The 13337-nt window shown below is 43.6% G+C and overlaps 1 protein-coding gene across 1 annotated transcript in view; it reads left to right on the top strand.

The window, feature by feature from the left end:
- Nucleotides 1–13337, top strand: part of PPFIA2 (PPFI scaffold protein A2) — a 1928138-nt gene that overhangs the window by 543634 nt on the left and 1371167 nt on the right. The window lies entirely within an intron of this gene.

Below are 13337 nucleotides of genomic sequence, written 5' to 3'. Positions count from 1 at the left end.
GCCTCGTGGCAATAATGCCTCTACGGTAGGCTAACCAGACATCTCCGTTTTCCCCAGAAGGTCCCTCTTTTTGGAGCAGTGTCCTAGTGTTCCGACACTTTGCTGCAAATTAAAGAAATTTTCCGTTTTTTGCGTAGTGCCTAGGTTACACAGATAAATGTCCCAGTTTTTAAATAGTGTCTCGCTCGGTGCGCCTGCTTTACTTCTCACAGGTGCTGAGACGGGTCTCTATTGGGCTCTCCATTTTTGCGCTCACTGAGAAAAAAAAGCTTACTACTGCAGCAGTACCACCCTTCATTGTTTTTAAAGAGACCCGTTATAGTTCTTTAACAGTCTGTCTCTTCATCCCCGAACTGAGACATTTTCCATGTTACGTACAGCGAAGCCAAAACTGTTGCTTATTTCTCTTATGCAGCTAACAACTGTTGACAAAGCCTACAGTCCAGGCTTGTTCTAGGTGTGGTGTTACTAGTTATATTATTTATCTGGATACAATGACCGAAGCAGCACATTTTTCGGGCGGAACGCTATGCTAAGTACAGATTTTTTTAGTTCGTGTTTTAAGCCACGTCTTTAATTACATCTGCCACGCCCCTTGAGAAACCCCCCTCCTGTTTTTTTTTAATCCCACTTAAAGCCATGGGTACTTCTGTCAGTCCTACTTCTATGACGTCCCGGTTTTTTAGGTCTCGCCTACACAGCTCGCATGCGTTGCATAGGCAAAAAGACCTTTAGCAATCGCTTCGGCTTTTTAGCCACAAACGTGCACGCGTTCCATTGTCTTCAATGGCAACGCATGCACGTTTGGCCATTCACTTGCGGGAGCGCTGGAGTGTGCGATGGCATATGCTAGCAATTATCGCTCCTGGTGCTGCTCGCTCTCGCAAGTGAAACGCTTTCACTTTTTCCGACAGTTACATAACTTTTGGAATGCATTGCAAAGTGTGTATGGGTGACTTCAAACATATGGCTGTAGGCGTTAACTCCTTCATGCATTGCATTTCTTAGACTACTCTCGTGACCCTACACTTGGAAATAGTCACACCCCTGGAAAAATACTCAGTGACTGGCCTTTGATTTTCTGTGCATTTATTGACACCTGTGTTGCGGCTGGTGGATTTTTGGACTTGTTGAAAGAGTGCTATCCCGCAGAACAGGTTATGCATCTTTTTTAATGAGTCAGCCCCTGAAAGCTCTAACTATCGGCAGTTTCAAAACATTTTATACATTATGACTTTAGAGGGAAAGCAGGGTCAGCGGAAGGGGGCAGTATTTCAGATTGCTGCTGCTAAAAGAATCTCGCTTTATAAGTTCAGCCATTAAACTCGCAGCTGCACCTGGAAAGAAAGACTCAAGTCTCTTTTAAATCTCCTGCGAACACCACAATGAATAGGGGAGATTCGGGGAAATGTAATTGCTTACGTCTTTTAACCTCTTTTTTGGTTGTATTTAATGCTGAATAAATTAAGGCACCATCCAACCCAAATTTATGGGAGCATTATGTGAGGCATTTTATTACTGTGAAGTGTAAGCGTGTACATTTCTGTGTATATTCGAAACAAATCTCAGTCGATTTTGTTGAAGTGCAGAGACAAAAATAAATGTAAACAAACACAAGATACTACCAACCATGTGCATCTGATAAAAAATGATGTAATTAATCTAGGTGTGACGAGGCACATGGATTCAAAAGCCACCCAGAAAGTAGGTTTTTTTTTACTCGATTTCAAGTGCTTTGCCAACAAAACGAAGGAAAGTCCCTACACGTTTCCAGCCATTGCAGTCAGTAAGAGGCATTTTGAGCTCAAAAGTTGAAGGTATGCGTGAAGAGTTTGCGTGCCTGTGCTACAAACCTGGTGGAGATGATGTGGTCCGTCGGCTAGATTGCCGACTTTGGTGCTGGAAACCAGGGTTCGAGTCTCGAGGTCACGTCCACATCCTGTGATTCTGGGCAAATAACTTAATCTCCCCATGCCTGAATATGTAACCTAACCAGTGCTCATGTAAAGCATTCCAATACCTTCGGGTCGAGTGTGCTATATAAATCTGCATTAAAAAAAAAACCTGCTGTGAAGTGTGCGCCTGAAGCTGTACAATAAGGACCACGGGCAGGCCTTCAGTCACAACCCCCGTTGGTGAATGGGGACATAAGGATGAGTTTTAATTTCTTTTTTGTGCATGAGTTTTGTTTGTTCTTGCGTCTGGCATGTACATGTATGTGCTGTAGGCTGCTACTCGTGTATGGGCAGAGGGGGGCGATCTCTACGCTGGGCAGACCCAGCCTGGCAGGCTCCGAAGGGCGTGCGTCCCTGGTTCATTGTCTCGCGCGCCGGGCAGCTAGAGGGGTAAAAGTTACTTCCTGGTGCTTTGCTCTGGGATTTATAAGTAGGAGGACTTTGTCTGATGTTTACCAAAACGATATTGATGCGTGTGTGTGTGTGTGCAGAGTAATTGAGTTTTATAACCACTTCGAAATGGCTAAAAAGGCATGTAAAGGCAGAGGTGTGCGTGGAATGAGGGAGTCGTAGTTTTGAGGGGTAAATATTGGTCTGCTTCGCCGTGGATTTGTGAAGGGGGACGAAATATCATAAATGTTGAGATTTCAGGGCAGACTGCATCAGTTTAAGCAATGTTGGAAATAAATGCAATACTCCGAAGTTGGGTGTCATTATCCACCATGCTAAAGTATACAAACAAAGCATTTAGTACGTTGCAGCGCCCAAGATCTCATTGTCCCTACCTAGCCTGGCTGACCAAGCACCCACTTTACTCTTGTTTTGTTCTTTAAAAATAAAAAATATAAAAAACATTTCCTGCAGCGCCCCTGCAATGTTCCTGAGGTCCGAGGCATAGTCATAGCAAATCAAATCGGGCAAGTTTTTAATTATGGAGGGAGTGCTGAAAAAGCAGAAATGAACGTGATGAATGTAAATTATGAGACGACATGACTGAGTGACTGTTATGCAGCGCTAAACTACACCAACTTCTGGAAATTCTTTCACATAAGGTCTATGCTTCTGCAAGTTATTAGCTTGTAGCCACAAATGTACATAGACAGACGTGTTTAATTTCCTGATTAAAGTGCTAGGTATGCATGGGTCTGGAAAGCAGCTGTGCAGTTTGAGCAGTGCTGGGCTTTAACAAAACAGTGCCTGTGCCCTAGAAAAGGTACACATTTTACTCCCAGACACCCTCCACCCTCCGAGTCAGGTGATGTATGGTGTAAACATGTCCTGTAAATCAGAAGGTTTGCTTTGTGACTGCCTGCATGGCACCCATCATTTCACTTTAGCACTCCCCGTTGCAGGTTATCCGGGGTGGGAGGTAGGGTTTTTGTTCTGGACCCTCACTTGGGAGTAGGCTAACATTGACATTTTGCATGATTTCTAATCAATGTCCATTTCACGTGGTTCTTAAATCTCACATGTTCTGTTAAGTGCTGGCAAATCTTTTTCCAGTACCAGTCCTACCACAATTGTGTTTATGCATACAGGTATTTCGTAAATTCATTCATTTATTCATTCACAACAGGGAATTAGCTCTGCCACAGGCCTTACACTCACACCTTCCTCTAGTTGCAAAGAGAGCTGACCCAGACCTGATCACAGACTTTGGCTGGCTATAGTGTCCTGCCATGGATTACCCTGCTCACATGCTCCACAGCTAGACACCACTGTCAGTACTTACTGGTGCGTCTGTTTGTCACCAACATTGACAAAGTCTTGCAGGAAGGCAAATTCTTTTTGCTGTATAAGAAGGTTTAATTTGATTAATCACTTAAAACAGAAGTTATGTCAGGATTTTCATTAGCAAATTTCCTTATAATGCAAGGTGTCATTCTTTATTTTGCCCAGGGCATATTTCACCCCAGTTATGATTAATAAGATACATCCACATGCTCAGTACTTAATTTGTAAAAGAATGATTGCCGGTGTCCAAAGCTCTGCTCAGATGCCTACGGTGAGAGCAAAAGTTTGCTCTCCCCTCACGCCTCTTTAATCCACTACTAAACAACCCCTGCCTCTTTATCTCACTCTTGCAGGTTCCTGCTTTCTCCCTTTTGATGTTTTTTCTTTCTTTATCTTCCTCCCTCTTTCTGCTTTCTGTGTTTTTCCCTTTGTTACTCTCTGTAAATGTGTGAGGTGGTAAAATAAGTGTTGGTCTCCAAAAATGAGTGGCAGTGGCCCCAACTGGCAACCACCGGCTCTAACACTTCGAGCCCCATCAAGCTCGAAGTGTTAGAAATATAATGCAGACTTTATTCACATCTTGAGGAATTCCTCTGTCATAGTGCAATACTGGATCAAGGTAACAGAAGTCCTCTTAAAGTTTAAAGGAAGGGCAGACCTAATGAAAATTAAGGTGTGTGTGCTGGTTGTTTTTCAGAAGTCTTAAACTGATAAAGTAGTAGTCAAGTTCTTAGACTTGGTGTAACTCCTGGATAGAAGACATATCACAGTGGAATGGAAGAATAGTGTCCCCTCCATTTCATGAATATCATACCAAAGAGCATTCATGAAATCCAGCACAATATCCTTGGTGCAACAACATCAAGTGTTGCATGGATTATTAGGTCCCAAAGGCGAGACCTATTGGCTATGCCAACGCTTGTTGTTTTGAGAATCTGGTCACCCTACTCTACGGTGAACAATCTGTTCAAGTGATAAGAATAGAACGGATGCACTTCCTGTTACCTCTGCAGCGCACCCGGAATGCTGACAGCACTCCTTTCAAGGCTGCATAGCAAGGACAGCTCGGTTTTGCTACACACTCGTCTTCACAACCTACCTGCGTCACCCATTTTGCAGTTCTGTGCGTTTCTTTGTACTTGTAGCTACACAAAATAGAGTGTTACCTTTTTAGGTAGTGTTATGTATTTTAAATCATTGTTTCAGAGTTATTGTGATGAAAACAATGTCAATAAAATATGTACGGTAAAAAGCCCCCCTTCTCGTTTACATGGGTGCAAGACTTCTTGAAGGATGTCAATGAAATGCTCCGAGGAAAGTGTCTTGTTGTGTTGCACTCACTAGTCATTACACAATGTATATAAAAACGCATACAATACATTAATTAATTAATTAAACTAACGAAACACTGACAACTGACTCCAGCTCAAAAAGCGGGCTCTCGGCCAGTCACGGTTTCTGAACCGACCGGCCTAAGAATGCTGGGACATGTGCACAAAAAGTTAAGGGGTAAATTGGTTCTGTACATCCCATAGAGTCTAATATCGTCGTTGGCTGTAGAAACAAGACGATCTCATAGACACCCTTGTGACAGGTGTGAGTCGACAACGTCCTAAAATATATCTACAGGTGGTCACGTGATCAGCTGATGTCTGTGTAAATTACTCTAGAAAATGCGTATCTTTCGTGCCAGTACCTGGAAAATGCATGTGCACCTGAAAAGTAAAAGCATAGAAGAACGCGCCTCTTTAACTGCTACAAATCAGTGCTTTGCCGTAACCGGGGTCCCCGTGGCCGCCATAAAGGCGTCTGACACCGTGATATATCTCTCGAGCGTGCCGGCCGGCTGCCTGCGAGGCGCACTTCGGGTTAGTCAGGAGAGGCGCTCTGAACTGCGGCGTGCGTGCTCGCCCGGAATGAGAGCCGCGTTATTGGTTCGCCGGGGCGCTTAGCATAATCACCCAGCTAGTCTGTGGTGGAGGGAGGTGATTATCACTGGGAACAGATGGGCAGGTCCCGAGCACTGCCAGATTCCGCAGAGCCTCCGTGTACTGTTGCTTCTCGCTTTTCTTCCCCTTGGTGTTCTAAGTCTTTGTTTGCTTGTATTTATGAGTGTATTTTGTAAACGAGCCACGGCTGGAATAAAAGATCAGGGGCTGGAATATCCTCCCGTATTTTTAGCCTGAAACGTGCGTGCGGAAGGGGTTCCTCAGCATGCTGCCAGATTGCATCTAAATGGAAGGGACCGGTCGCGAGCCTCAATGCATGAACGGATTTGTGGGGAAGCTTAGCTCCGCGCGCAGCATCCCCGCCGGCCCGGGGTGGATTCGATTGTGTCCGTGATCGGAAATGATTTTCTCGGATATGAACACGGTCTCTGGCTCCCCCAAGGTTCACCCCGCCAATGGGATCCGCTTTTACACTTTTCAGGTAAGTGCAGTGCCCCTCGCCCGCAGAAGTTTCTTTTGGCTATGGGTGGCGCGAGGCAAGAACGCCTGTGACGGAAGTGGCCACCAGGTGTCTGGAGTGGGTGTGGCGGGCAGGTGGGAGATAAACAATGACAGTAACTGATGCTGCAATTAAGCGGATGCGCTGACACACCTGTTTTTTTGTCTTGTGCATGCTTCGCCCTCAGGTTTGTTGTGACTCTCCAGTTAACACAATATGGATTATTTGTGCTGATGTATCGAGCGTGAGGTTCTTGGAAGGCGTGCTGTCTTCAAGCGTAGGCTAAGATTTGAAAGCACAGTGTCCGATAGAATGCAAACGTTTTGAAACCGCATTCCACCTAATTCCCAGGGCGCCAGCCCAGGTAGCTCACACACTTCAATCGAATGGAAATGTATTGTGTCATGTTGTGCGCAATGTACCACAAGTGAACGTGACCATGCCTCCCTCATAGATCCTGAAAAAAAATTAAGTGCACGCCCCTGGTCCCAACGCCTTGCTTTCGCAAGGGTAAAGAAAGCAGGCGTTTCAGGTCACATGTCTACAGGAGGCAGTATCAATATATACCGCAGGCATGTCAGGATGAGGCTTTCTCCAAGCCCCACGTGTGAGCAGTAAACGCATGTCACATGCGCTGCATACTAAATGAGGGCACGCCCTGTAACACTACTTGACATAGACCCTTCATGGGCGCCCATGGGTTGAGCAGCACGTGCTCTAGTGGTGATAGTGTCTCAGCAGCCTTAGACGCTGCACAGATGGGGGACACCATTCCCTGCTACGTGAAGGAAAGACACGATAATATGTGTGCTCGGATAAGGAAAGAAGTCCCTCTTCCTGGTCTGAAAGAAGGTACGAATGCGTGGAAGATGTTTCACTAGCCACGGCACGTGTGAAATTACAAATCTGAGCCCTCTGTTGATTGGGGCTTCCAGTTTCCACGTTTATTCTGAAGAATGGTCTGCAGTAGCCGCAGCACAGACCTCAAGTGCACTCAACCGCATCCCTCACCTGCTTCAGCCTCTTGCCTGTGCCGCCTCCTCAGCCACCGAGGCTGCAGCATGGCCAGGTCAGAGGCTGAGGAGCGGGGCGATGGACGGCGGAGGGGAATCGCCCCTTCACAATAATGAGACGCCGAGGCTGTCAGTGATCCGGAGAGATGTGCGCTCTCGGGCTTCTCCTGCTAACAAATTACCACTCTTTCTTCACACGCCGAGACCTCAATAAATTCTCCTTACAATATCCTGTATCCAGGCTTCCTTATCTGGCACTGAACATTAAGCATTCATCCTCAGTCACTCAAGTAGAAATCTCTGTGCCTTAGACATGCTGGGCTGTGGCGTGCGGCGACGCACGCGTTGCCTGTTATTTATTGGACACCATAAGGCCCCTGTTGATATTTCTGACCTGTGGGTGGCATATCTATTGCTGCCCCCCACAGCTCCTAAGCACCACCTCTCCTCTAACATGGCCTTGATGCACTAGCCCCATCCTCACAGATGCCTCTGCTTTCTGACAGTATCACACTAGCACACTTCTAACAGGGTCAAAGATGGTTACTTCGAAAATGTTATCTTTTTCTGTGCCCCCGTGTAATCCTCCTGGGCCCAATCAAGGTAAAAGTATTGACCTGCAGTAATAAAGTTGAAACTGAACACCAGGACTAGTGCAGGCAGACAGTCTCTGAACTTTAATGAAAGAGGATCATGTCACCTATACATTTAGTATACTGAATTATGTTATAGAATGTTTTTTTTGTAATCTCGATTGATTTTGTTTAAATGTGGACAGGTTGACTTTAGGAGGCACACAGAGCCTCAGAATCATTTATGCTTGAAAGTCACGTGATTCTCTTTTGTGTGTAATCTTTTCTGTGGTTATTCTCTCGTACCCGGCGATGGAGCGTGGGACCTCGAGAAATCAATTGACGTTAGCAGAGTGAGCCGTTTAGAAGCGCAGTGATTGAATGTCAAGTTAAACCAATGTGTTACCGAGTGCCCGGACTGCTGCAGTCCTCGCCTTAAATTATTCATTTTGTGCACACATGCGCTGGAAGTTTAATGTGTCCATTGATGCTAGCGCTGGGTTTTCAGTTGTGGTGTGAAGAGGCCAGGGTGTTTTGAGTCCTGCTTTTTGCTTAGTTATTATATGTTCATACGTTCATTACTTTGCTCTTGAGTAGACCCTGGCTAGGAGGACCTTGTGATACCGTGTTTGGTGGATATAAAAGTAAAGAAAACACGTATTTCGTGTATGGTTAATTCCCAATACAATAGGTTTACGTTGACTTGTAGACAGCTTTTCTAGTAACAGAAGTAAAAAAATGAATACAATGAACTTCTCTTTTCTTGACAATCCGAATAACACATTGTTAAATGGTAAGGTTGAAATCCTGAGTTTTTAACTTTAAACTCTTTGAAAGTCGTGAAAAATAAATGTAATTGTTTATTTAAGTCTGTTCTGAATAGATGGCTTGAAGTTGCAATGCTGCTGCTTTTGTGGAAACTTCTTGTGTCTCGCAGATGGGTGTGGCGGGCCTTGATTCCGTGAATTCTGCAAGCTTGGTCATGGTTTAGCTATGTAATGAAGTTTGATTTTATTAGACATGGAATAACAGGGGGCTGGCAGACTACACTGTGACAATTAAGAATAAATTATTTCTAGTTCTGATGACTCTTTTTTTGTTCGGACGTCGGGGCACGTTGCACTAACTATGACAATTTAATAACTGTAATCAAATACACACCGGGACGTTGTGCTTGTGTGACAGGAATCCATCCATACGTACAAACTGCATGTGGGTGGAGAGCTGGACTCATCACATACCTTCATTTTGCATTTAGTGCATTGTCTACTGCCAAATGGGTAGAGTTGTTAAAATGACCAGCTGGCACTCTGGCCCTCGCCCTGAAAGCTTTGGTTTAACAGCATTGAGCAAGTCCTTGTATTTTGTCCAGCACACACTGCAGGCTTAGTCTCCTCGTGGTGCATATAAGAAATGTGAGGAACATAATCAGTCTTATGCAGAGGGGTGGACGGAGAGGGCTGGAAACTGCAGACCGGAAACATATTCTGTCCACACGATGGCCTTTGAGCCGGAGTCTGCTGGATATGGTCCATGCTTCCCTTTTCTTCTAAGGTTTCTGGCAGTGGTGCCACGGAATACAACCTATTATAAGACACAATATTTTAGCACAATCCATTGGAACACTGATGCTCCCCTTTCTGAGCAGTAAGCATTCTTACTATTTGATCAAGTGTTTCTTATCTACTGAATGTTAATAATGGATATTTAGCTCCCAATGCTGCATGTGAAGTTTTTTTTTGCAAAACAAGAGTACCAGACAATTCCAACTGTGACAAGCTCAACTCCGACATGATCAAAGTAGTGATTTTCTTAAAGAAGACCTTGCAGTGGGACTCCACCTGTTGGCCGGCAGACGTAGGGCCAAAACTCACACTTCGCACCCAAGTGAGAAACCTGGAATAATCTTAAACAACAAGCTCAACATGTCATACCAGGTCAACTTCTTCACCAGAACCTGCTTTCACATCTTGAGGATGCTGCAAAAAATCTTCAAGTGGCTGCCAGATAAGCACTACACAACAAAGACCACCTACCTCAAAAGCCGCATACACTTCTACCATCCCTCATGAGACCTACGCTCAGTTGAACTCTCACTGGTACACATACCCCACATACACAGAAGCAGACCAAGAGGTTGGGCCTTCTCATACATCTCTTCCACAGCTGGAAACAATCTCCCTCAGCACATTAGAGCCTCCTTATCACTACTTGAGTTCCACAAAAAGCTAAAGACCTAGCTTTTTGAATGATCTCCAGGGAGAGCCCACCTACCACCAACGAAACACCTGGATCTCCTCCTGGATTATACATTTGCATAACACAACCTAACATAGTATATGAAGGTGAAACAAAATGTGCATTTCAGCTAGTAAACATGAACAGTCTAGTGGAAATGCATGATATGGACTGAGTGGATAGATATACGGTACAACACACAGATCTCAATTGCATAGCTATGACAATTCTGTCTTTAATATGAAATTAATGAACATTCATTCTGACACCACCCCATATGAGCAGAAACAAAGATGTTCTGCAATAATCACGAACTATATTCCTAAGTGAATCATATACATTTCTTGATGTCAATCAATTGATGTTGACTGATAAGTGTTTGCCCTTTCTCAATCCTCCTAGGCATTTGGTACTCATTTTGATGATGTATTTGGATTCTAGTTTTATCCAAACTTGTAGAGAGGGATTGCCAACAAACTTGAACAGGGCAATATCTGAGTAATGTTTTTCTGCAAATTGTCTTGCTACAAGACATATGGGGCTGTAGTGTTTAATGCCCCTAGATGCTCTAATACTTTTTGCTTCACTGGAAAGATGCTGCTCCTAATGTATTTCAAATTACAAGTGCATATACTTGGAGTTACATGTTGGATGCTTACATTTATGCCCAGAAGGCAACATGTACCCTTTCACAATTCCATCCAACTGACAGGGGGGTTGTGTGCCATGTCACTGTGAACTAATATGTCCCTCAATGATTTAAAGTTACAGTATATTATCGAAACATATGGTGTCCAATCATTCCCATTCACCCTATCCTGTTTTACCAGCATCCAATGTCTAGCCAGAATCTTTAACTTCTCAGGATCTTCTGTTTAAAGTGATAATGGATTTGACCATGTCCTGAACCTTTTCATTCGCAGGACTAGACTCCAATATTATAGTTTCCCTACTTCCCGATGTAATTTTCTTTATGGCTTGTATCCAAGACATTGTGAAGATACCCTCTCTACTTAATTTTAGAAACAATGTCTTCTTCATTTTATACCATATTACTGTGGTCCATTTCTCTTTCTCTCTGATTAATTCCCAATATAGGATGGTACATTTTAGAGTTGTCAGGATGCTGACTTTCACAATAAAGTATGCAGATGACAGCTGTTTCTTTATGAAACAATTTCATTATTAGTGTCTCATTTTCTACCTCTACCTGAAGATTTTGAAAATGAGTAAAATGTATGTGTTTCTCATTGATACACTAAGCGAAAGATCAGTCCAACTCATTGTCTTGCAGTTTGGTGACATATTTCAAAACGTGTTCCTTATCACTCTCTCAAATGACAAACAAATCTTCAGTGTAGCGATTCCACATCATTATGTGTTTGTTGAACTCGTTCTCTCCAGACCAGACCTCCTGCTCCTCCCACCAGCCCATGAACAAATTTGCATAGCTGGAGGCAAAGCAGGTGCCCATAATGGAGCTAGATGTGTGTCTCTACTACTTCTCTTCAACGATAAAGATGTTAATCAAGCAGAATTTGGTACTATCCATCAGCTTTATGGTATGATCGTTCATGCTCAATGGTCTGCTTTGGAAGAAGTACCAGTAGACTGAGAGTCTGCCATTGTGTTGAATACATGTGTATAATGAGCATACGTAGTCTGATAAATAAGTAAATACGATGTATGCTACTTAATAAGAGTTATATTTCTTAACCCCTTCGCTGCGGGGGTTAACCCCCCTCTGTGCTGGAGGGAAGGGGGCGCGCACAGCGCCCCCATGCTCATGACGAGCTCAGCTCGTCATGAGGCACAGCGCTCCTGTGCTCATGACGAGCTCAGCTCGTCACGGCCACACCCGTTCCCGTGGAACGCTCAGCACAGCGGGGGAATTATCCCCGCATGAGAGCGTTCCACGGCTCATGACGAGCTGAGCTCGTCATGAGCACCGGAGCGCCGTGGCTCATGACGAGCTCTGCTCGTCATGAGCCTCGAAGAGGTTAAGAAATTACAGCCATACAGTAGAAGCTAAGACTTAGTACAAATGCATTGTGAAACGATTTAAGTAAATTATCATTTTTGCCAGTATGCTGCCATTGGAAGAAACAATGGGTCTACCCAGGGGTTTGGTGAGGTTCTTATGGACTTTAGGAAGTAAATACAAGTATGGTATCATGAATTTGTTTGTGTTCAAAAAGCAATACTCTTCATAGCCTAGCAAACCTTTTTCTTTCCATTCCCATGAAAAGCATGAAATATGCTAATCATCTATTTGTATATCTCTATATGAATCGGTACATAACTGCCGGAGCTATGCAGTTGGTGAAATGCATCCTGTTTGTAATAAACCAAATAAAGAAATAGCATATTTCCCCTCCTGTTTGAGGGCTTTGATAATTATGGAGTCTTCCTGCTATGCTTTTATGACTTTGTATGTATCAAGATTACAGAGATTGTTAATGACCATATCATGGATATTATCAATAATGTAAGCTGGAATTCAATATATATTTCAGTTTGAACCCCCTGCCACTGCTCTTATCAACAATGACTCTCATATCATGTAAACGTTTTAATTCTGCCTTGTCCTGACATCCCCCGTTCTCCAATGTCTGTAATGTAATCACATCGTCTACTTCACTAATGCACTGTTTGGGTGTTCTCACAATCTGTCAAAGCTGCAGGCATTTCAAAGATTTTATGGGCCTTCGTGAGTTTTAACTTCCTATTTGAAAGGAACGTGTTTATCCTTATACTGCAATCAGTCAATGATAGCAAATGGAGAGGCCTAATTACAGTACTGGCATTTCAGATTCAGTTAATATTGGGAGAAAAGGTTAGTCACAGTTTCAGGATTCTCACTGCTTCGGTTCATATCTGGTGCTCTTTAGTTCCCATCTCTCTTTTCCTATAAAGTGTAATGTCTCTCCATTGGGCATCTAAACCCTCCATGCCTCTCTCTCTTTCTGGTTTTGTCTTTTTTCCCTGCTCTTCTGATCACACTTTTTAAAAATGTTTTTAGATGAATATCTTCCTTGATACATCAGGTAGAATAAATCTAAAAAAAGTTCCATGATCGTTGAACGCCTCTATTGATAATTCCTCCTGTATGAATCCTAATTAGCCTCTGAGCTGGTGTCTTTCATCATTTGTTCCTTCTATGTTTGTGCTGAGATAGTGCCCATGTCCTTTCTGAAGACATCACATTTTTCAATAAAGTCAAAATCTGGCCTTCCACTTAGGCAGGTTTGTCTTGCAAGCATTTCCTCCTCGTTTTGAGCTAAATTTCCTCATATTTATTCAGTCTCCGCTCCAGGTCCTTAAACATGTGTGATTTTTTTTTTTATTCCTCTTTCAGTTTATGTACCTCTTCGCAT

Source organism: Lissotriton vulgaris, chromosome 1_1, assembly GCF_964263255.1.
Source record: "Lissotriton vulgaris chromosome 1_1, aLisVul1.2, whole genome shotgun sequence".
Taxonomy (NCBI): domain Eukaryota; kingdom Metazoa; phylum Chordata; class Amphibia; order Caudata; family Salamandridae; genus Lissotriton; species Lissotriton vulgaris.
The sequence above is the reverse complement of the archived record's forward strand: the minus strand, read 5'-3'. Positions and strand labels throughout refer to the sequence as shown.